This window comes from Balaenoptera musculus, chromosome 9 (assembly GCF_009873245.2).
Source record: "Balaenoptera musculus isolate JJ_BM4_2016_0621 chromosome 9, mBalMus1.pri.v3, whole genome shotgun sequence".
In the NCBI taxonomy this organism is placed as follows: Eukaryota; Metazoa; Chordata; class Mammalia; order Artiodactyla; family Balaenopteridae; genus Balaenoptera; species Balaenoptera musculus.
Genome location: NC_045793.1, coordinates 106,263,299 through 106,286,258, shown reverse-complemented (window position 1 = coordinate 106,286,258; position 22,960 = coordinate 106,263,299). Strand labels below are relative to the sequence as shown.

Here is a 22,960-nt window from a genome sequence, read left to right as displayed (position 1 = left end):
CATGCCCATCTCTGGTGTCCATGCTGATAGCCATGGCTCATGTCCATCTCTGGAGCTCTTTTAGGTGGTGCTCTGAATCCCCTCTCCTCATGCACCCCGAAACAATGGTATCTTGCCTCTCTGGCAGTTCCAGACTTTTTACCAGACTCCTTCCTGGCTAGCTGTGGCACACTGGCCCCCTTCAAGCTGTGTTCATGCAGCCAACCCCAGTCCTCTCCCTGGGGTCTGACCTCCGAAGCCCGAGCCTCAGCTCCCAGCCCCCACCCGCCCTGGCGGTTGAGCAGACAAACCTCTCAGGCTAGTGAGTGCTGGTTGGCACTGATCCTCTGTGTGGAAATCTCTCTGTTTTGCCCTCTTCACCCCTATTGCTTGCTTCTCCTCCATGGCTCTGAAGCTTCCCCCCACCACCCCTGTCTCAGCCAGTGAAGGGGTTTCCTAGTGTGTAGAAACTCTTCCTCCTTCACAGCTCTGTCCCAGAGGGGCAGGTCCCATCCCTATTCTTTTGTCTCTGTTTTCTCTTTTTTCTTTTGCCCTACCTAGGTACATGGGGAGTTTCTGGCCTTTTGGGAAGTCTGAGGTCTTCTGGCAGCATTCAGTAGGTGTTCTGTAGGAGTTGTTCTACATGTGGATGTATTTCTGATGTATTTGTGGGGAGGAAGGTGATCTCCACATCTTACTCCTCTGCCATCTTGAAGGTCTCCCTCAAAATATATTCTTAAACATCATTTCCATTCATCCTCAAAAAGCCCTGTAAGACATATACAATCATCTATATTTACAGAGAAGGAACCTAAGTTCAGAGATGTTGACTAATGTCCAATGTCACATAATTCGACTGTCTGACTCTTTACAGAAAATGAGGCATTCATAATCTCAAGTCACCAGCTTTCATCTAGTATCAAGAAGAAAGACATCCTGGAGAGACTGAGAGAAAATACAAATATATCTAGATATTATCTAATCTATATTGGCTAGATTTTTGTAAGTGGATAAACTAAAATGGCTCACCAGGGGAATATAAAATTTTCCTGGACTTGACTACACCAAAACCAGAGCAAGTCTAGAGACAGTCTGAAAGACTTCATCCAAATGCCACCATAGGTGATGACTTTTTAGATCCAACACTAAAGGCTCAATCCATAGAAGAAATACTTGTTAAAAAAGACTTCATTAAATGAAAAATTTCTGTGAAGACAATACAAAAAGAATAAGAAGATAAACAGAGACTGGAGAGAAGTTTTGCAAAAGACACAACGAATAAAGGAATGCTATTCAAAATTTACAAAGAACTCTTAAAGCTCAATAATAAGGAAATGAAAAACCTAATGAAAAAATCGGTCAAAGGGCTTAGTAGACAACTAAGCAAAGAAGATCTACAGATGACAAATAAGCATATGAAAAGATGTTCATCAGGGAAATACAAATTAAAACAGCAATGAGATACAACTACACACCTATCAGAATTCCCAAAATCCAAAACACTGACACCAAATGCTGAGGATGTGGAGCAACAGGAACTCTCATTGCTGGTGGGAATGCAATATGGCACAGCCATTTTGGAAGACAGTTTGGAAGTTTCTTACAAAACTAAATATAACTAAATATAAATATGAGCTATCAAGCCACAAAAAGACATGACAGAACCTTAATTGCATATTAGTAAGTGAAAGAAGCTAATCTGAAAAGATACATACCATATGATTCCAACTATATGACATTCTGGAAAAGGCAAAACTATGGAGACAGTAAAAAGATCAGTGGTTGCCAGGGGTTGGGGAGTGGAAGGGTGGAGTACAGAGAACTTTTAGGGGAGGAAACATACTGTGTGATGCATAATGATGGATACATGCCATCATACAATTGTCCGAACCCATAGACCGTACAACACCAAGAGGGAACTGTAATATAAATTACAGACCTTGGGGATTCTGATGTATCAATGTAGGTTCATAAACTGCAGCAAATATGTCACTCTGGTGCTGGATATTATAATGAGGTAGGCTAAGTATGTATGGGGACAGGAATTATATGGGAAATCTATGTACCTACCCCTCCATTTTTCTGTGAACTTAAAAGTGCCATAAACACAGAAGGTCAAGGAAAGAAGGAAGGAAGGAAGGAAAGGAGGAAGAGAGAAAGAAGAAAGAAAGAAAGAAAGAAAGAAAGAAAGAAAGAAAGAAAGAAAGAAAGAAGGAAAGAAAGAAAGAAAGAAAGAAAGAAGGAAAGAAAGAAAGAAGGAAAGAAAGAAAGAAAGGAAAGAGGGAGGAGAGAGGAAGGAAGGAAGGAAGGGGTAAGGAAGAGAGGGAAGGAGGGAGGGAGGAAAAAAGGGTCAACTGGATCAGCCTGTGTCTGCATTTGAGTCTAGCATCTATTGAATTATTTATTTATCATGAATCAACTTTTCAAAAATGTTTATTGAGCACCCACTGTGTCCTAATTTCCTAGGTACCATTTCAGGTAATCAGGATGCAAATATGATGCATCTACCCAGCATCTGTTACAACAGGTGCTGTAAAATTTAGTTCCTATTTTCCTTTCAACTTCTACTTAAGTCAAATTCAGCTTCTTAATATATTTTTAAGTCCCAATACAATTGCTGCAATGTCAGCTCCTCATAAAAGTAAATTTAACATGTATAATCAAGTATTAAAAACACATATAAAACACACTCCAACAATATTTCAAGGTGCAAAGACTCAATAAAAAATTTATTTACAGAGCCTAAATTAAGATGTTACCTTCACTATATACATCCAATCTCATTCTCTCCAGTTAAGATCTATCTATCTTCCTTTTTTAGAAAATATAATGCCACTGTATTAGTCTTGTTCTGCCATAGAAAAAAATTATATATATATATATATCAAGTGGTTAAACAACAGAAACACAGAAATTTATGTTGTCACAGTGCTGGAGACTGGAAGTCCAAGATCAAGGTGCCAGTAGGGTTGGTGTCTAGTGACAGCTCTCTCCCCAGATTGCAGGGCTGCCATCTCCCTGTGTCCTCACATGGCAGAGGGAGAAAACTCTACTGTCTCCCTCTTCTCACAAAGGTACCAGCCCTATCATAATAGGGACCCCTTCCCTACAACATTCATTACCTCCTAAAGACCCCTTCTCCAAGTACAGTTATATAGAGAGTTAGAGCTTCAGCATATGAATTTAGAGGGAAACACAACGCAGTCCACAGCAGCCACAAAGGAGAGGACACCACAGAAGTAGAGGAGATAAATTTTGGGAAGCTGGGAAGCAGGAGGACAAGTCCTATCCAGTTTAGTAGTCAGAGAACAGCACAGCTCTTTGGTGGGGCAAGTGTAGAGCCTTTATTTTCACTATAGATGATTAAAGCACTTGAGGTAGAAGCACCAAGAACCTAAAATATGGAGGAACAGTTTCAAGTCATTTCAGAAAAAGGTTGCTAAAAGACTTCACCCACTACATGCTGCTTGTTGACCATCCTTCCCCCTCCAACAAATACAAGACTTATTTTCTGAAGAAGGTAGTCAGATGACCTCTGTACTTGGGACCCCAGGCACAGGGGAGGACCAAGGTACACCACCTAAATCAAAAGACTAAGTGTTCATCTATATACGAGTGCTGCACGCAAGTCCTAGACCACTGAAAGCTAGCCCACCACTGTACACACAGGAGATTGAAGACTCTTCCTGGAGAACCCACCGTGCTGAAGAAGAACAGAGAATCTCCAGCAAAACACCCCCCTGATCATCCCAAGTGAAGTTGAGAGACAAGAAGCCCTCTTCACATCCAATGTTCAGAGCATTATGTCAGTTTTTCAACTGTTCACTCTTACTTAAGAGAAGACTTTCAAGTTTTTCCAGTATATCAGCATATCCTATTTCTTGGATAACAGAAGTATAAAGAAACAGGAAAAAATCTAGAGACATGAAGGAAATGAAAAACTACAGGAAGAAAATTTTGAAGACTATAATAGCAGGATTTTTTAAAAAGATAATTCTCTAAGAACAACAAAGAAAACCTTTGAAAATTAAAGCCATGATAAAAAATAAAGTAAAAATTAAATCAAAAGAAGGTGTGGAAAATAGGGTTGACATAATATCTCAGAAAATAAAGCAAAAAGTAAAAGAGGTGGTAAAAACATGGGAAATTTTTTTTCAAGTGAAGAAAGAAAGGGTAAACACATGAACACCAGCTTTCAAATAATAAGACAAAAGAGAAGATACATTTCGATGAATAATTCAAAACAATGTCCCAGGACTTAATGAAACCACACTCCTTCTCAGGTGGGACTCGAACTCACGGGCTGGGAGTTGAACCCACTCACACCCCAGATTGGGTTTGAACCCACGATCCCTGACTAGGAACTCGAACCCACTGTTTTTTGATTGAAAACACCCACCTGGTGTCAGGAATTACAGAAGCTCAGGTTATTTTGTTTCATCCCGGAAAGAATTCAGAGTGAGGCAAAGAGGCAGGCAAAGGGCAAGTTTATTAGCATAGGACACTTGTAATACAAGCCGGCAGGCAAGGGAATGCAGCCCTGAGAACAAAGAGGGCTACACTTTTATAATCAAAGAAAAAGTGTATAGGGGAGAAGACCAACTTCTTCCTCATTCTTGGGCAGATGTCAAGGCTTACATCATTAGTTCCTCCTTTGGCCCTATATGGTCTAAATGGGACTGCCATGGCACTACTTAAATCATATGTATATTAGCAAAAGTGTGGTGACATATACTAAAATATGGTAATTCATCTCAGGTTTCAGTATAATGTCCCCTTTCACCTATGTTCCTGTCTTGGCTACATGCAGAAGTGTTATTCTTCAAGGACAATTAACTTCCCGACTTCATGGAACAAGATTCAGAGCCCATATCTATTGTCTTGTGTTTTAACTATCAGGGTTTGGGGCTTGAGTGTGCCTGGCACTTGGATGCACCTTGTCTTCCTTCAAGGTAGTGTAGATTGTTGCTAAGTTACTGGATTCTTCTCTTGAGTGGTCATTAGCTTACAGCAGTTTCCCAAACTCCCTTAAAATTCCCTTTGTGTTCTTAATTCCCTAGTGGGATTTCTAAACTGACTAATTAATTATCCTATTCTATCCCTATCCTTAAGACCTTGGTTAGGCAGATTGAAAGGGTCCACAAAGCATTCAGAATGGACAGTTCAATAGACTGAAATGAAGGCATACCTTTAAGAAATTATATCAGACCCAGGACAAAGAGAAGATCCTTTAGATCTTTAGGATCCTTAGAAGGATCCTTAGATCCTATGGATCCTTAGAAGATCCACAGAGAGAAAAGATCGGACTCGTCAACAGCAACATGAGGGCAAAAAGAAGTGCATTCAGATTTCTGAAGACAGATGACTTCCTACCTGCAATTGTATTCCCAACCAAAGTATAAGTCAAGGGAGAGTAAAATAAAACATGTTCAGACGGACAAGATCTCCAGAAATGCACTTACCTTGCACCTCAAGATGCTCAAGATGCTCACGGAGTGTATGTGCCATGGAAAGAAGGAGGAATACATGGGAAACAGGAAATAGGAGACCAAATAGAGGAGACAAGTAAAGGGGATCCCCAGTGACTGCCATAGAAAGGGACTGGAAATATGTGCAGAAAACAGTGCCTTGTGCTTCACTGAGGTGATCAGAAAGGCATAGAGAAATTTAGTGTGTGCTGATGATCTCCATGGTGACAAGCTGATGGAACGATAAGAAAAGATGTTTTATCAAAGTTAATCCAAAACCTGGTGCTTCTCTTTCACCAAAATCTTAGCAAGAGCTTTCTCTTCCTCATCAACCACAATGCCTCGCTTTAGAAACATAGGTTAATGCATTTTAAGCAATACAGGGAAAAAATGTGCAGAAGAAAATAGAGCATGTTTCATTCCAATAGATTATAAGGATGTTTCCATATAACTTTTTCTCCAATTGAGACGAGCACACATATCTAAACAATCCCTGAGGCCAGAGGAAACTGATCCTGTAATTTTCCTGCTTGAATCACACCCTTAAATTCAATGTAGGAGTAACTGCCAAACTCAAGTTATACAAAATAAGAAGGAAGAAAAGTGGATTCATGACCCCAAAATGGGGCTCTGTTGCAGAAAAATAGAATAATATAGATCAGATGGATTATATATATATATATAATGTGAGAGCATATTCATAAAGAGATGGAAAGCCTAAATATACCAATAATTAGAATTTGGAAATGTTATTTAAACAAATATAAATATTCCAAAATAGACACTATCCTAGATAGTTTCATGGGTGAGTTAATTTAATTGTTAGAGGAGCACGAAAAATTGCCTAAACATTTGCAGAAAAAACATATGTGATTAATACATTAAACCTTAATCTAAATACATTGTGGATGAATTAAATAGATATTGTCAAAATAAATTATTGAAATAAATTATAGAAAAGCTACATGAAATATGACATATGAAGGTGCAACATACTATCCATGGTAATCTTTTAATGGAAACGTCTCTGTGAGCAAAATTTGAAGACTGGAAACATCCTAAAAGCATTTTGATCATGGAAGCCACTAGAATGCAGTCGAGATAACCCCTGTTTGTGTTTGGGGAAGGATACCAACTCTAATTTAAAGATGATAATAAACTAAGGAAGGTATTTTTAAAATTTATTTTTATTTAAAACAATTTTTCTTCCAGTTTTATTGAGATATAATTGACATATGGCCCTGTATAAGTTTAAGGTGTACAGCATAATGATTTGACTTACATACATCATGAAATGATCACCACAATAAGTTTAGTGAATATCCATAATATCATATAGGTACAAAATAAGGAAATTGAAAAAATAGTTTTTCTTGTGATGAGAACTCAGGATTTACTCTCTTAAAAACTTTCATATATAACATATAATAGTGTTACCTTCATCTTGTACATTTACATCCCTAGTACTTATTTATCTTATAACTGGCTATATATAGCTTGTAAATAATGCTGCTAAGTACATAGGGGTGCATATTTCTCTTCTAATTAGTATTTTCATTTTCTTCAGATAAATTCCCATGAGTAGAATGCTGGATCATATGGTAGTTTTATTTTTAGTTTTTGCAGAATCTCCATACTATTTTCCATAGTAGTTGCACCAATTTACATTCCCCCCAACAATGCACGAGGATTCCCTTTCTCCAAATCCTTGCCAACACCTGTTATTTGTTGTCTTTTGATGATGGTCATTCTGACAGGAGTGATATCTCATGGTGGTTTTGATTTGCATTTCCCTCATGGTTAGTGATGTTGAGCATCTTTTCATATACCTATTGGCTGTTGGTATTTCCCTGGAGAAATATCTATTCAGATCCTCTGCCCAATTTTTAATCCAATTGTTTGGGGGAAGGGTTGACATATATTTTCATTATTGTTTATTGTTCTTTGTATATTTTGTATATTTTGACTATTAATGCCTTATCGAATATTTGTAAATATCTTCTCCCATTCAGTAGGAGGACATTTCATTTTGTTAATAGTTTCCTTTGCAGTGCAAAAGCGCTTTAGTTTGATGTAGTCCCATTTATTTATTTTTGCTTTTGTTTCCCTTGCCTGAGAAGACATCCAAAAAATTAACAAAGACTGATGGCAAAAAAATGCACCGCTTATGTTTTCTTCTAGCAGTTTTATGGTTTCAAGTCTTATATGTAAGTCTTAATCCACTTGGAATTCATTTTTGTGCATGGTGTGAGAGAGTAGCCCAGTTTGATTCTTTTACATATAACTCCAGTCTCCCCAACACTATTTGTTGAAGAGACTGTCTTTTCCCTATTGTATATTATTGCTGCCTTTGTGACAGTATAATTGCCCCTAGGTGTGGCTCATCTCTGGGCTCTGTATTCTGTTCCATTGAGCTATGTGTCTGTTTCTGTACAGTACCATACTGCTTTGATAACTGGAGCTCTATAGTATAGTTTGAAATCAGGGAATAGTTTATTCTCTGACCCCAAGTAAACCTTGGAGGAATGGACATTTGCCTGAAGCTCCTTGTCAGCTTCTTCTCATTTAGCCCAGTGCTGGGTACCATCAAATGGTCTTACAGACTCAGCTCCTCATCTTCAATTGGGTTTACTCCTGTTGGCAATGGAAGAATTCAGTAAGATAAGGCAGGCAAATTTCTAAAGGTAATTAGCACACAGTAAATCTCAATAAAGAGTTGTTATTGTCCTTCACTTCCCTTATCTTCCAGTTACAAATACTCTCCCTTTTAATCCACCCCACACTTAATGTGTCAAGACATGAGGCCATAATTTGAGCAGCCAGTTCATTCTGTACAACATATCCAAGAAAGAGATGTCACTAAGAGAAGGAAATAAGTGACCTCAATAAATGACAAAGATGGATGTATCTTCCAAGTGCTAAGCCCTCACCTGGGGAGCAGCCCACAAACTCCAAAGAGCAGTCATCAACAGGGTTGTCAAACCCAAGCAGAGAATGCATGCACTTTCATTCTGCTAAATACTTAGGTCTCTGGCTTGTGGTTTGTGTCTTCTTATTTGAATCTATGTTTCCCTATTTGCCTCAGTAAGAAAATCCCTCTCAAATGCTTTTTTCATCACTCAGAGCACCTGTCACATAAAACTAAGAGACAGTCCCTGCATTTCTCTTTCCATCAAATTGAAAATGGAAATTAAAAATGAAGGAATGGTCTGTTTACTCTTTGTTTTCAACTGTTTCACAGAGATACTATTGTGGGACATAAAATTACCTTTTCTTAATATTTTGACTATCTTTTATTTTATGATGTTAATTTTGAATGTCTTGCTTCTAATATTGTGTCATGTTACTTAAATATATTTCTGAACGGTGAAGTATCCATTTATATGTTACTATTTAGTTTTTTATGATAATATTTAATGGATAGTTTAATAATAGGAAACACAGAAAAGTTAAGCTGGCTTTTCATAAGTATTTAAGAGGTTTGTACATTTTCAAACTTCTTTAATTGAAAAAAAAAATCAGCCTATACATTTCTATGAAAATCCATTTTTCACCACCATTAAATTTGCAAAAATTATGAGTTTAATGTGTTTATTTGTGCTAATTGGCATTTTAAAAAATTTTATTTATTTTATTTTTGGGTGCATTGGGTCTTTGCTGCTGCATGTGGGCTTTTCTCTGGTTGCAGCGAATGGGGACCACTCCTCGCTGCAGTGAGCAGACTTCTCATTGCGGTGGCTTCTCTTGATGTGGAGCATGGGTTCTAGGTGCACAGGCTTCAGTAGTTGTGGCACAAGGGCTCAGTAGTTGTGGTTCATGGGCTCTAGAGTGCAGGCTCAGTAGTTGTGGTGCACAGGCTTAGCTGCTCTGTGGCATGTGGGATCTTCCCAGACCGAGTCTTGAACCCGTGTCCCCTGCATTGGCAGGTGGATTCTTAACCACTGTGCCACCAGGGAAGCCCAGGGCTACAGCACCCGGTATTCCCAGGTGGTCTCCCATCCAAGTACTAACCAGGCCCGACCCTGCTTAGCTTCTGAGATCAGATGAGATCGGGCACATTCAGGGTGGTATGGCCATAGACTAATTTGCATTTTTATTCAAACATTCCCTTGCTTTCTGGGAAAAAAAAAAGACTTTAAAAACTTCAAGAATCAGAAGATGACAAAAATTGTAAAGATAGGTTACTTGAAGAAATTTTCCTAGTAGGCAATACTTGCTAACATCTGTGTGCTTTGGATATGGCAGACAGTGTGACAATCACTTATTTACACTATTTCATTAAGTCTGTGTACTCATTTCATTAAGTCTGTGGGATGGGTAGCAGCATTCTTGTATTCCCAATGTCATTTATGAGGTAAGGAAACAGAGCACTGCAAATAAAATAATTTGCCTAATCATTCAGTTGGTATTAAGGTAAATCAACATATAGAATATGGCTTCAATGCCTTTGCAATGTAATATCTTGTTAACATGCAGTATATCAACTAACACATTTCCAAAATTCATGGAAAACCAAGTGGAAAATATTGAGGAACCTTAGAATGTGATAATGAAATTACATGTAAATGGTCTTCTATCTGGATGTTTTTGCTTTTAAACTGTTCCTGGCATCCCTGTATAGCAAACACACTAAGGCACAGAGGATGTGTGTTATCTGCCCAGGGGTGCCCATCTTCTCAGCAGCAGAGCATGTGACAACAAGTTCAGCTTTCACAGAAACTGGGGACAATCGAAACTGCTCCAAATCCTATTTGGTTTATGTCTTTTGTGCCAGGAGATTGATTTTCACACTAGAAATGAAAGACAGTTATAGGAAAAAGGAATTCTCAGCTGAGACAGGGGAGAAGTTTCAGGAAACATCTTTCTTGAGATGCATTTCTGCCCCAAGGCCCTGGAGATGACCTCACCTCTCCAGACAAGGAGAAAACATGTGGCCCAGATGGTCAGGGTGGGGCTGGCAATGTTTCAGGAAGAGTAAAGAGCTGGAAAACAGGAGAAATGAAAGGAACAGGCACATTGATTAAACAGATCACAGGAAGCATGGCTTGTTTGACTCTGGAGAAGGCAGTGGTGACAACCAACCTGCATCAGAATCAAGCAAATAGAGCGAATCAAAGCTCTTTTGCCTGGGATTTCTCCTGGGCAACTCAGTGGTGGGGTTGCCCTTCATCACCTGTGTACCTGACCCAGGCACTGTGCTGAATGCTGTGTGCTAAAGTCACTAACTACACAGCCTTCAAAGCTTGATCTCATCCCTTTCTCTTTGCCTCTTCTGGACCCCAGAGTCAGAACGGGCCCACATTTTTATTGGAATTCTGGTGTTAACTTTATGAATGCAGCACAGTAGCATCACTTCCTATCAGCATTTTATAGATGAGAAACGTGAGTCTCAGAAAACACCTTCCTCTGCTAGAGTAGGAATGGGGGTCAGGGTGGGTGTCTTCCTCTGAGTACAGGGCCTGTAAGCAAGGTGTGTGGTGGAAGTTCCAGGTAGATTGGAGGAAAGTGCTAAAGCTTGTGTCACTGAGTTTAAGCAAGAGGTTGGCAGTGTAGTTTACTTTGTTTTGTGATTTTTTTTTTAAGGGCAACGAGAAATGTGAGCTGGGTGAGAGCACAGAGAGGAGGATTTATAAGAGTTGGATACTCTAACCTGAAAGCCAGTGTCAACCACTGTTCACTTCTCCACAGAAGTGGTTCTCAAACTCACCTGGAAGACTTGTTAGCACACAGAGTCATAGGCATTAACCCCAGAGACCCTTGCTGGCTAGGTCTGGGGTGGAGCCTGAGAATCTGCATTTCTCACAAGCACATGCCAATGCTGTTGGTCCAACTACACCTTGAGAATCACTGCCCTGCAGGACATGTATGTGCTTTGCCATTTCCTACATGACTTTCTGATAGGAACGGAGCTTTTGAAAGTTCACTCTTCAAATTCATGATAAAAGGTGTTTATGAAAACATATTCTTCCAAACACAGGAAATATGATCCAATTATAAACAAGGTAAAGAAGTAGATACAAACATAGAGTCCTGATCTTACATATATATGTTTTCTAATTGTTATTTTATTTTTGTTTTTGTCATCATGCTCAAAATGCTTTGCTGAAAAATGTTGCTCAGACACAGAAGATAAGAATTATTTTGTTAACAGTTTTGTATGACTGTCAAAACAGGTAATACTACACTTTGGCTTAGTGTAATGTCCAGAATGAAAAAGAAAACTTGGAACTTGGAAGTATCCTTTGGGGGAGGGCTGATCACATTTATAGATAACACTAAAATAAGTTTGTTTGTGTCTGTCTGTGTGAGGAAAAAGGAAAATATAACATTCCAGAATCAGATTTCTAATACTTTAGAACATAAGAGGGCAAGGTGGGAGAAAAGGAGACAGAACCAGAGTTACTGAAGGATTATGTAAAGAATCAAAATTCAATTTTACAAGCACCTAGAGGGGTGGGATAGGGAGGATGGGAGGGAGACGCAAGAGGGAGGAGATATGGGGATATATGTATATGTATAGCTGATTCACTTTGTTAAAAAGCAGAAACTAACACACCATTGTAAAGCAATTATACTCCAATAAAGATGTTAAAGAATAATAATAATTTAAAAATTTACAAGGTACAGTGACTCAGTTTGGATTTTTAAAATACTCAGGCAGACAAAATTGGATAATTAACAGAGGAAACACTAGGCACACAACTTGATGTTTGTCATTTAGATTTATCTCCAGGAAGTCAAGAGCACACATGTGCTGCCTGAGAGGAAGACTTTCCTCAAGAGGCCTTTCCCTAAGATACCCCAGAAGACACTGGGGCCAAGGAGGAAAGATCTAATATCACAGGGAATGAGATGAGAAGGGTGGGAGAAGGGAGGCATGTCTCCATAATTGCAGAACACGGCATAGTTTCTTCCCACTGAAGGTTTCCAGAAAGCACCCTTTGTGCCTTGGGAAAGCTCAGTGCCTGTGTATCATCTAAGGCAACAGTGCCAGAGGGAAACCAGCTCTAACCTTCCGGGAATAACTGGCAGGAAGTGACTCGTCAGGAACCACTGAAGCAATTATTGAGGTACCTTCATCTCTATACTTAAGTTGCTGTTTGTGTTTTTTGTTTTGTTCTGTTTTCTTGATTTCATCAAGTTCCAACCACCGTTGGGTACTTAGATAGTGAACAGGATTCTTTCCTTTGTGGAGTTTACATTCTGGTGGCAGGACTGGCAATTAACCAAGGCATACGATGAAGGACCATGGACCACGGACCACCGACATGGCAAGGCTCCATGTCCACGTCAGGATAGCTCCAGGCAGGTCTGAAGACAGCAGAAGTGTTCATGGCAGACCTCACCACAGTGTACAGAATAGAAGGAAAAATTTAAAGCTACCAGGAGGACAAAGTGTATTACTTAACATGTAATAACACCATTACTGTAAGTAACAACTCACTGTTGATTGCTCAGTTTGGTTTGTGGTATTTTGTTTATGAATGTTGCATCTATCCTCATGAGTGAGCTTGGTGTGAAGTTTTCCTTTCTGGTTGGGTTTTGGTACAGAGGATGTGCTGACTTCATAAAATCTGTTGAGAAGATTTTCCAGTTTCTGGTTTTCTATTCTTAGAAGGGTTTGTAGTAACTTGTTCATTTCTAACTTAAGGGTTTGATACATTCCACCAAGGTAGCCATCTGTTAATATACCACACCATGTCCCACCATACAATGCTGCACTGCACTGTACCCCCCATACTGCACCTCACTGTAGTGTACCACACCACACCACACCACCATAACATTCATTAAGGCTAAAAAATAAGTTGGTGAATTAATAGTAGGAACAAACTTCTTTAATTTCCTAGAGAATATGGACCAAAAACACTATAGTAATTATACTGATAGGATGTTAAAAACTTTCCCTTCGAGATTAGAAGTGAAACATAAATGCTCACCATCACACTTCTATTCGATATTATATTTCAGGTACTAGCCATGGCAGCAAGAAAGGTAATCATGCAACGTTTATGAGAAGTGGAAGTATCATATCATAGATGACATGATAATGATTTCGGAATTAATATGTGAGGTGAGCAAGGTTGCAGGATATAAGTTCAATATACAAATTCAACTGTGTATTTCTGAACAAAAATTAAAATGTGTCTTTTATAAAAACACAAAAATATTAAATATCTAATAATACATATAAACAAAATTTATATGTTCTCTATTCAATTTTTACCAAATTAATTTATAACCTTAAAAGCAATCCAAAACAAAATAAGAGTAGATGTTTAGTTGTGAAAATAGACAAGCTGATTCTAAGGTTTATATGGAAATGCAAAAGACCAAGAAAAGACTAGACCATCTTGATAAAAAAGAAGAAGAATATAGAGGAGCATACTTTATCAAATATCAAGTCTTTTATAAAGGTACAATAAAGACACTGTGATATCGGCTGACAAATTCTTCAGTGGAACAGAATGGAAAGCCCAGAAACAGATCTACATAAGTCTGGACACTTGTCCCTGATGAAGATGACACTTCAGAGCAGGGGTAAAGGATGGCTTTTCAAAAAAATTGATATCTATTTGATATCAATGAGGAAGAAAGGAGAACGGAGAACTTGACCTTAGGGCACATCATACAAAAAATGAATTTCAGGTGTTTTGAAAACCACATAAAAATGCAATATAATTAAGCTTAGAAAAGATAGCATAAATGAATATATGCAAGACCTTGGGTAGATTTCACAAACAGAAAAGACAAAACATTACTAGTAAAATAAAATATTTATAAATTATACTCCATTAATAAAAATATCCTCATCAAAATGTATCACTAAGTGGTTGAAAATTTGAGCCACTAAGAGTGAGAAATTATTTGTAATAAGTATAACCAAGCACCTCCAAATTACCATACCTCCTGACTTTCCCCAAGAGTAAGCACTATAAGTAGCTATTAACCAGTTAGATAATTTTTGTGACTTTGGGTTAGACAAATATGTCTAACACAAGTCACAAAAAGCATAGCACATAATAAAAAAATGAGAAGAATTTTATCAAAATTAAAACACTTTCACTCTCCACCCCATTGTAAAGCAATTATACTCCAACAAATGTGTTAAAAAAACCAAAAACTCCACTCTTAAAGCTACTGTTAAAGATAAGTCACAGGCAAGGAGAACATATTTACAAAGTATAAAACTAATAAAAATTAACTCCTATAACTTCATAATAATTCCAATAAAAATATAAGCAAAAATTTGAGCAAACACATCCATATATATATATATATGATTGCTCAGTAAGCACATGAAAAGAAGCTCAACCTTGTGAGTCATCAAGAATTCAAATTAAACCACAGTGAGATTCCTCTGCACACTACTAGTATGACTGTGTTTTAAAAGACTAGAATATGTGTTGGTGAGGATGTGGACCACCCAGAACTCTCATTCATTGCTAGTGAGCAGGTGTAACAGTCTGGCCACTTTGGAAAATCGTTTGCTAATTTAAAAAAAGTAATTAAGTGCTTAATATGTGGCCAAGCCATTCCACTCCTAGGTATATACTCAAGAGAAAAAATTCATCTTTTGTTTATAATTTGTATATCTTTTGCAGATAATATGACTCTTTGATACTTAATTTATTATAAGCAGTTCAAACTCATATATTAATGCCCAAATATATCTTCAGACACATCTTGTTTAGACTACTTAATTTTTGTAAGAAGCTGTCATCCTTACCTTATATTTTTATATCTATTTAATCTTTAAATATATTATACAAAAGATAGTATGTAGTGTATATATATAATTTTAAGAATAATAAATACTAATGTGCCAACAACATAAAAAAGAGAAATAAAAACATGCATAACACTATACTTGATTCATGATAGCCAAAAAATGGAAACATCCAAATGTCCATTAATAAGTGAGTGTATAAGTACATTTTGATACGTATAATAGAATTGGACACTGTTTCCAAATGTAGTCTGAATACTATATCTATATTCTATATACATTTGAATACTACTCAGCAATAAAAAATAAACTAACTACTGATCATAGCATGAATGAATCTCAAAAGCTCTGCTGAGAGAACAAAGTCAAACATAAAGGAACGTAGGTTGTTTGTTTCCTCTTGTGTGAAATTTAGAAAAGGCAATCTATTCTGTTAGCCAGAGAACAGCATAGAGATTAATTGGAGCTTCGTGGGGAGTGTATTGACTGGGAAGGGGCACGGGGGGGACTTATGGAGTGAGGGAAATATTTCATATCTTTATTGTGGTGGTGATTCATACCATTCATTACATAAAACTCATTGAACTGTATGCACACTTAGATTCTGTTTATTGTATGTAATTATACCTTAATAAAAGTGCTTAAGAAAATCAAAACATTTATAAATAATAGGTTTGAAAAGAGTGAAGTTAAATGAAAGAAGTGAATATAATGTCGTTGACTTTCCTGCACAGCCCTCACTTTGCACAACACTGTCCAACATCACAGATGTCTTGGTGGCTACTCAATATTCTGTATAACTCATCTTCATGAATATGCTTCACTCAGGTACTTGGATTTTTTTTTTTTTTTAAGTATAGTTGATTTACAATTTTGTGTCAAATATTTGGATCTTAATCTTCTACTTTTCCAGCCTGGACTGATACCAATAACTACAACCTGCCTGACATCATGTTTTCCTCTGTTTTATCTCTTCTCCCACCTCCTTTATGGTCACCATATACTTTGTAGCACATTTGAGTTGCCATAGACTTTAGTTATTTGACGTTTGTACTACTTGCTCTTTGGACATTGGCCTGGTTAGACTGCCACTTGGTCATGACTTCTTTTCTTTCCCCATGTGGCCATGTAATTATTGTTCCTGCATGGACGAAAAGAGAACATCCAAATGATGATGATTCATTAGGGAAAAACAGTTATCATACAAATAATGTTATTTAAAATATTAATCAGTAGAGTTCCATTATCTGCTTGCTACAGATTTGAATCAAATGATACAGTTGAAAAAGATGATAGAGACCACCTTATCCACTGAAACTCACTAAAAGCGTTTGCTCTTTCTAATGACGCCATAGAAAGAATACAACACTAACAAAGGTGATGTCTGGTCCTTTAACGTGATTTTCCCTCACTAGTGATTTTAAAGAATAAGATTCTATTTTTTCCTGAACAAGGTCATTATCTGCTGATAGAAATTAACTAGGGTCCCCATAGAAGTCAAAGCATAGCTCATTGAAAAACAGAACATGTATGAAACTATTTCTTTAGAACAACACAGCTTAATTCTCTGTCTTAAGTGGCATCTGACTTGCACTACTGACACAGACTTTCCCAGGTTGTGGGAATAGAAAGAGATAAAAGTGTCCCAGCAATATTGAAAATCAGAGCTTAACACTCAATCTCACTGTGAAGAATTTTTATTAACCACAAAGTCAAAAGATTTGACTTGAGAAGCATAATCAGCGGACTTCTCATGACATGTCCTGGGAAAAAGCAAGTCAATCTGTCCCTCTTTTATCTTTTATTAGTGTCTCTATGTGGTTCCAAAATACAAGATCTCCCTCTGTTGCAAGGCTGTAAATTTTTTGGAGGGTGTCTGTAACAGTCTCCTTCCCTTCCTTCAGCTCTCCAGATATGTGTGTCTGGATGTGTGCTCACACACGTCTTGGTGTGTGACTGTGGAAAGGGGAAATGATAGTTCTCCCTCTGCCTTGGGACAGTGGTTCAGAAGGAAGGAGGTCCCAGAGCATAGCCTCTGACTTTGTAGAGAAAGTGGGGGCGGAGGGTGGGGTTCTACCCAAGTGAACAGTAAGGAAGGACAAGCACAGAGTTCTTGGTACATTCCCTGAGATGAGGTCTTCTCTCATCCTCCAAACACAGTCGTGGACATGCTAAAGGCAGGGATACTTGAAAGCCATAACTCACCTGGCCTGCTCTTGAATTAGGCATCATGTAATTAAATAAGTAGTATAAATAGTATTGCAGATAGCAGTAAATCACATAACATCCTGAAACTTCAGTCCTCATTTCCCTCTGTTCCCTCATTTGAGGAGTTTGGAGTTGACAATTTCCTACACTACCCTCAACACTTATTTCTCTTTGGGGATGACCAGGTGAAGGACTCCTTTGGGTCAGACCTTCCCCCTTTTGGGTCAGACCTCAGAAATATTCCTGATCTCTCTCCTGTGCACAAGCACCACTGTTCACTCCATCCTTTGGAATATTTATCCGCCAAGGCTGGTGACAGAATGTAACACATCCCCTACTCTCTCCACCATTGGAGATGGCACCCACATTTGCCCACCTAGGACCATTGAAAATAAAGGTACTTTGCCCATTTTTCCTAGGGAACTAGAGAGTTAAAATAGAAAGAATAGATAGATATAAAGAAAGAATAGATAATATATAAAGCATAAAAAATAGATTTCTAAGATATTAACCCTGGTCAATTTTTCCAACATTAGTTTTAATTGACAATGGTTAGTCTTGTTCTTAGGTTGAAATCTAAACCCCGAGGGAAGGACTTCCCATCACACCCACCATCCACAGCCCACAATCCATGAAGGTCTTTCTGCTCAGCCCTTGACCTTACATCAGAGGCTGACACAGCACTTACAGCCCTTGGGGAACCCACTCGTCTCATGACAGGGGCCAAAATCTCTGGTTCTGGAAGATCCAAGCAAGGTCCACCAGGATCCATTCCTTTGCCATCTCCACCTACTGCTGCTCTGACATCAGCTACTGGAAATCCATTTTGGATTAATAATTAAGTTCTGTGTTTTCATTTATTTCTTCTTGGCTCCTGAGGAAAAACTTTTTGGATTCTTACATCCAGTACTTGGTGAGATTGTGTAGCACAGGGTCCAGGGAAATCCCATGATGCCAACGTTGGGGGAGGGGTGCAGTCACCAGGCACTCTCTATGATGTCACCGTTTCTGCTGCCTCTGCTCCTTATTCTCCAGAACTAATCAGCTACCAAAAGGTCCCTTTGTGGCGACAACAAGAATTAAAAATAGAGATGAAAGGAAGGCAGCATTGACCACACTGAGGTTAAATAAAGGACGCTCAAAAATTGTTCTTCTGGTCCTTTCAACTATCCAATGTACTCTGTACTCCAATAATAATAAAATCTCAGGGAACAGGTTAAAAAATGATCTCTTTAGATATCAGTTTTCTCTTTGAAAAAAAGAAAGATGTAAGTAGATATATATTTCCCCACTGGACCTGTCAGATGTTGAACCTTCTAAGTCTGAAGGCAACAAAGGGATGGAGGGAATTTATGACCCCATGTCCCCGGGTTTAGCTCACACTGTACAAATGTAGAATCACTGGATGGCTTGGATCACACAGAAGCAGCCGATACTTCAGCAAAGCTGCACAAAACATCTGTTCAAGATGTTTCCAAAAGCAATGTTTCCAGGGGTAGCTTTAACACATAAGGGAAGAGAGTAATTAGGACCCTGGGTGGTAACTTTATCAGACTGACAAGAAACTCTCACCCTTGCTCTTGCTGGTTCATAAGACTTACAACTCTCTCTGATAAGAGCAGAGAGTATCTGAGAGGGTCTTGGTGACTGAAGTCTTCAAACTCAGGAATTTAACCTAAGTGACTGAAAACCGGCAGCTTACTGCTTCCTTTCAAAACCTGCACATATCCAAATGGTGTTGATTTGTGTGTATGTGTGTGTATGTGAAAAGTTTTATTGACATTTAATTCACATATAAAATTCACCCACTGAGGAGAAAAGGGAACCCTCATACACTGTTGTTGGAAATGTAAATTGATACAGCCACTATGGAGAACAGTATGGAGGTTCCTTAAAACACTAAAAATAGAACTACCAGCGAACCCACTACTGGGCATATAACGAGAAAACCTTAATTCGAAAAGAGTCATGTACCACAATATTCATTGCAGCTCTATTTACAATAGCCAGGACATGGAAGCAACCTAAGTGTCCATCGACAGATGAATGGATAAAGAAGATGTGGCACATATATACAATGGAATATTACTCGGCCATAAAAAGGAACGAAACTGAGTTATTTGTAGTGAGGTGGATGGACCTAGAGTCTGTCATACAGAGTGAAGTAAGTCAGAAAGAGAAAAACAAATACCGTATGCTAACACATATATATACAATCTAAAAAAAAAAAAAAAAAAGTCATGAAGAACCTAGGGGCAAGACAGGAATAAAGACTCAGACCTACTAGAGAATGGACTTGAGGACACGTGGAGGGGGAAGTGTAAGCTGGGACAAAGGGAGAGACTGGCATGGACATATATACACTACCAAATGTAAAATAGATAGCTAGTGGGAAGCAGTCACATAGCACAGGGAGATCAGCTCGGTGTTTTGTGACCAGCTAGAAGGGTGGGATAGGGAGAGTGGGAGGGAGGGAGATGCAAGAGGGAAGAGATATGGGGATATATGTATATGTATAACTGATTCACGTTGTTATAAAGCAGAAACTAACACACCATTGTAAAGCAATTATACTCCAATAAAAATGTTAAAAAATATATATTTTGTTATATATATTAAAAAAAAAATTTCACCCACTGAAAGTATGCAATTTCTTGGTTTTAGTATATTCACAGAGTTATCCAACCATCACTGTGACCTATTTTTAGGACATGTTCATCAACCAAATAAGAAAAGCAGAGTCATTTTGCAGTCACTCTCTTTCCCTGCCAACTTCACCCCTTGGGAAGTACTGACCTTTCTGTCTCTATAGATGTACCTATTCTGGATACTTCATATAAATGGAATCATACAATATATGTACTTTTGTATCTAGCTTCTTCACATAGCAATGCTTTCCAAGTTCAATTTGTAGCATGTATCAGTGTTGAATTCCTTTTTATGAACAAATAATATTCCACTGTGTGGATATGCCACTTTTGTTTATCTATTCATCAGTTGATGAATATTTCTTGTAGGGCAGGTTTATTGGAGAAAAGTCTCTTGGGTTTATTTTTTTATTTGTTTTTCTGAGAATGCCTTAGTTTCTCCATGGACTAATTCTACAGTCTATTTCCCTGTTGAGTGTGGTCACTGAGTCAGTTAGCTTGGTGATCAGCTAATAAATGGGCAGAAATTTCCTTAAATGTCTTAAACCAGTAAGTTTTCCACCCATAGCCATGACGATCTAAGAATGTGTCAGGATGTACCTTAGACATTCACCTTACAACTTCACCTCATTCTTCTTTGCTTGCGAAAGACCATAAATCAGACAGGTGAGAGACCAGGGCCCACTCGGTCAGTCTTACGTGTGCTCATTGTCCTGCTCAGGGCCTTCTAAATCCCCTACAATATGTCAGAACTGTCTACAGCCCTCTGTGGATATATCATTTCCCAGATTTTTTTAAAATTGTGGCTAGGCCTTTGTTTGCAACTGGTACCACAGGTTAAATAAGGTTAAATCATTGTTTAAACCATTAACAAGTTTATCCTTTTTTAACCTGAGATATCAGTTGCAAACAAGGATACAAGGTGAAAAGTAAGGTTAAATGCCCTGTGAATAAGGCTTTTCTCCAGAGTTGTGATATTGACAAGGCTCTGCTGATGGGTTTTATGAGGAGCCCTAGGCCTTACCCTGGAGAGATTGAAAGGCTGCTGTTTGTCACGACTGCCATGACTTTGAGGAGGGGGTGGAAGGAGGTGAAGGTGCAGAGTTGTGCCCCTCCTGTTCTTACCCAGGTGATGCAGTTTCCCTGGAGTAAAGGCCCTTCAGATTGTTTCGGGCCAGTGACTAATTCTGAGAGTTCTGAATAAAGTTAATTTTTATGCTTTCTGACAATTTTCACTGCTTTTATAGGAAGAACAGATTTCTGTAAGTCCTTACACCACCATTCTGGAAGGCTTGCCCAGTGCTGGCTTTTCTTGCCTATGTAATTTAATGTGAAAATAATTAAACTTGAACTGCAGATGCAGAAGAAATCTCAGCATTTTTGTGATGTTTGGAAAAGAATATAAAGTGTTGATTTTTAATATCTTCATGTATAACATAGGGAAAGGATGGCTAATTGAAAATATTTTTGTGAAGATTAAATAATTCTCTGCAGATAAAGTGTTCGGTATAGAAATTCAGTGGGTCTGATGTGTATATAAAGAGAAGTGCACGGTAAGGATGAGGCTAGAAGTAGAAAAAAGTGGTCACGTTGAGGGGTCTTTAGGGGCTTGAGGAGCCAGTAAATTTTATGATGCAGAGACAGAATATTAGCACATTTGTGCTAAAGAGAGAGTATTCTATTTGCAGTATAATATTTGCAAAATTATCACTATGTCAAAAAAGTGTTTCTAAAACAATGAAGAACATGAAAATTATAAATTTGGGCTAAGATTACCACAAGAAGATCATTCCTAGCCAAGAGAAGTTACAGAAATTCAGCTGAAAGCAGGAGCAGAAACAGCAAAATTAATAGACAGCTGGAAAAAAAAAATTCTTAAAGACCTGAGCATGTCTAATGTGTCTTTAAAAAAGCAATTAGTGGTTTTAAAAAATGAGGGAAAAATCATTGGGAAAAAGAGATCAAAATACCTTAGTACTCAAGATGGTTCAGGCCAAGTATGATCCAACACATACCTTAAATTTTAGGGAACGTGAGTGCCAAAAAAAAAAAAAACCTTGTTACTGAAGATAAGCTTTACTATAGAAAAGAAAACTGTGAAAGAAAACAATTTTCAGAGGTAGGAAGCACCCAAATGTGTCATTATGATGGCGCAAAAAAATGAAACGTAGAGAGAAGTCGGAGGCCCCTCAAAAATGTAACGTCGAGATGCTAGACTCGCTCACATTAGGAATATTTTTTAAAGATTGACACATATACACACTACTATGTATAGAATAATGACTAATAAGGACCTGCTGTGTGGTGCAGGGTGACCTGTACATGAGAAGAATGTAAAGGGGAGTGGATGTATGTACGTGTATGGCTGATTCACTTTGCTGTGCGCCTGAAACTAGCATAGCATTGTAAATCAACTATACTCCAATAAATTTTTTTTAAAAAGAGTATGAACCCTGCACTCAGACTTGATGAATCCAAATCCTGGCTCTACCACCTTATAGCTCTATAACTTCAGGAAAGATAAATGAAATGCTGGGCCTCAATGTCTGTCTGTAAAACGGAAATGAAAATAATCCCTATGTTTTTGGTTTGTCATGAGAGTTAAACAGGATGGTATACATAACGAACTTCCAATAAACAAAAAAATCTTTAAAAAAAGATTTATCTTTTAGTGGGATTTTTTAAAAAGAATAATCCAGGTGGAATTAAAGAATTGTGAATAGACTTTATGAATACTTGAAAGCCATAAAGAAACAGTATTATAAAATTTCTAGGAATGACAATATGGCCTGTTAGTTTTAACAAAAGCAGAACAATGGTCCACTGCTTATAAATGATGTTTCAACATTAGTAACAATAGTCACCATAGTGAGTGCTTGGTCATGCCTGAGGTGCTATGCTGACCACTTGTGTAATAATACTAGTAA

At 38.0% G+C, this 22,960-nt stretch overlaps 1 non-coding gene across 1 annotated transcript; it reads right to left on the bottom strand.

Moving 5' to 3' along the window:
* Positions 1 to 9,409: 9,409 nt before the first annotated feature.
* On the bottom strand, positions 9,410 to 9,528 carry LOC118901356. The gene has a single exon (XR_005021336.1). It is a non-coding gene; the product is annotated as a 5S ribosomal RNA (ribosomal RNA).
* Positions 9,529 to 22,960: the final 13,432 nt, after the last annotated feature.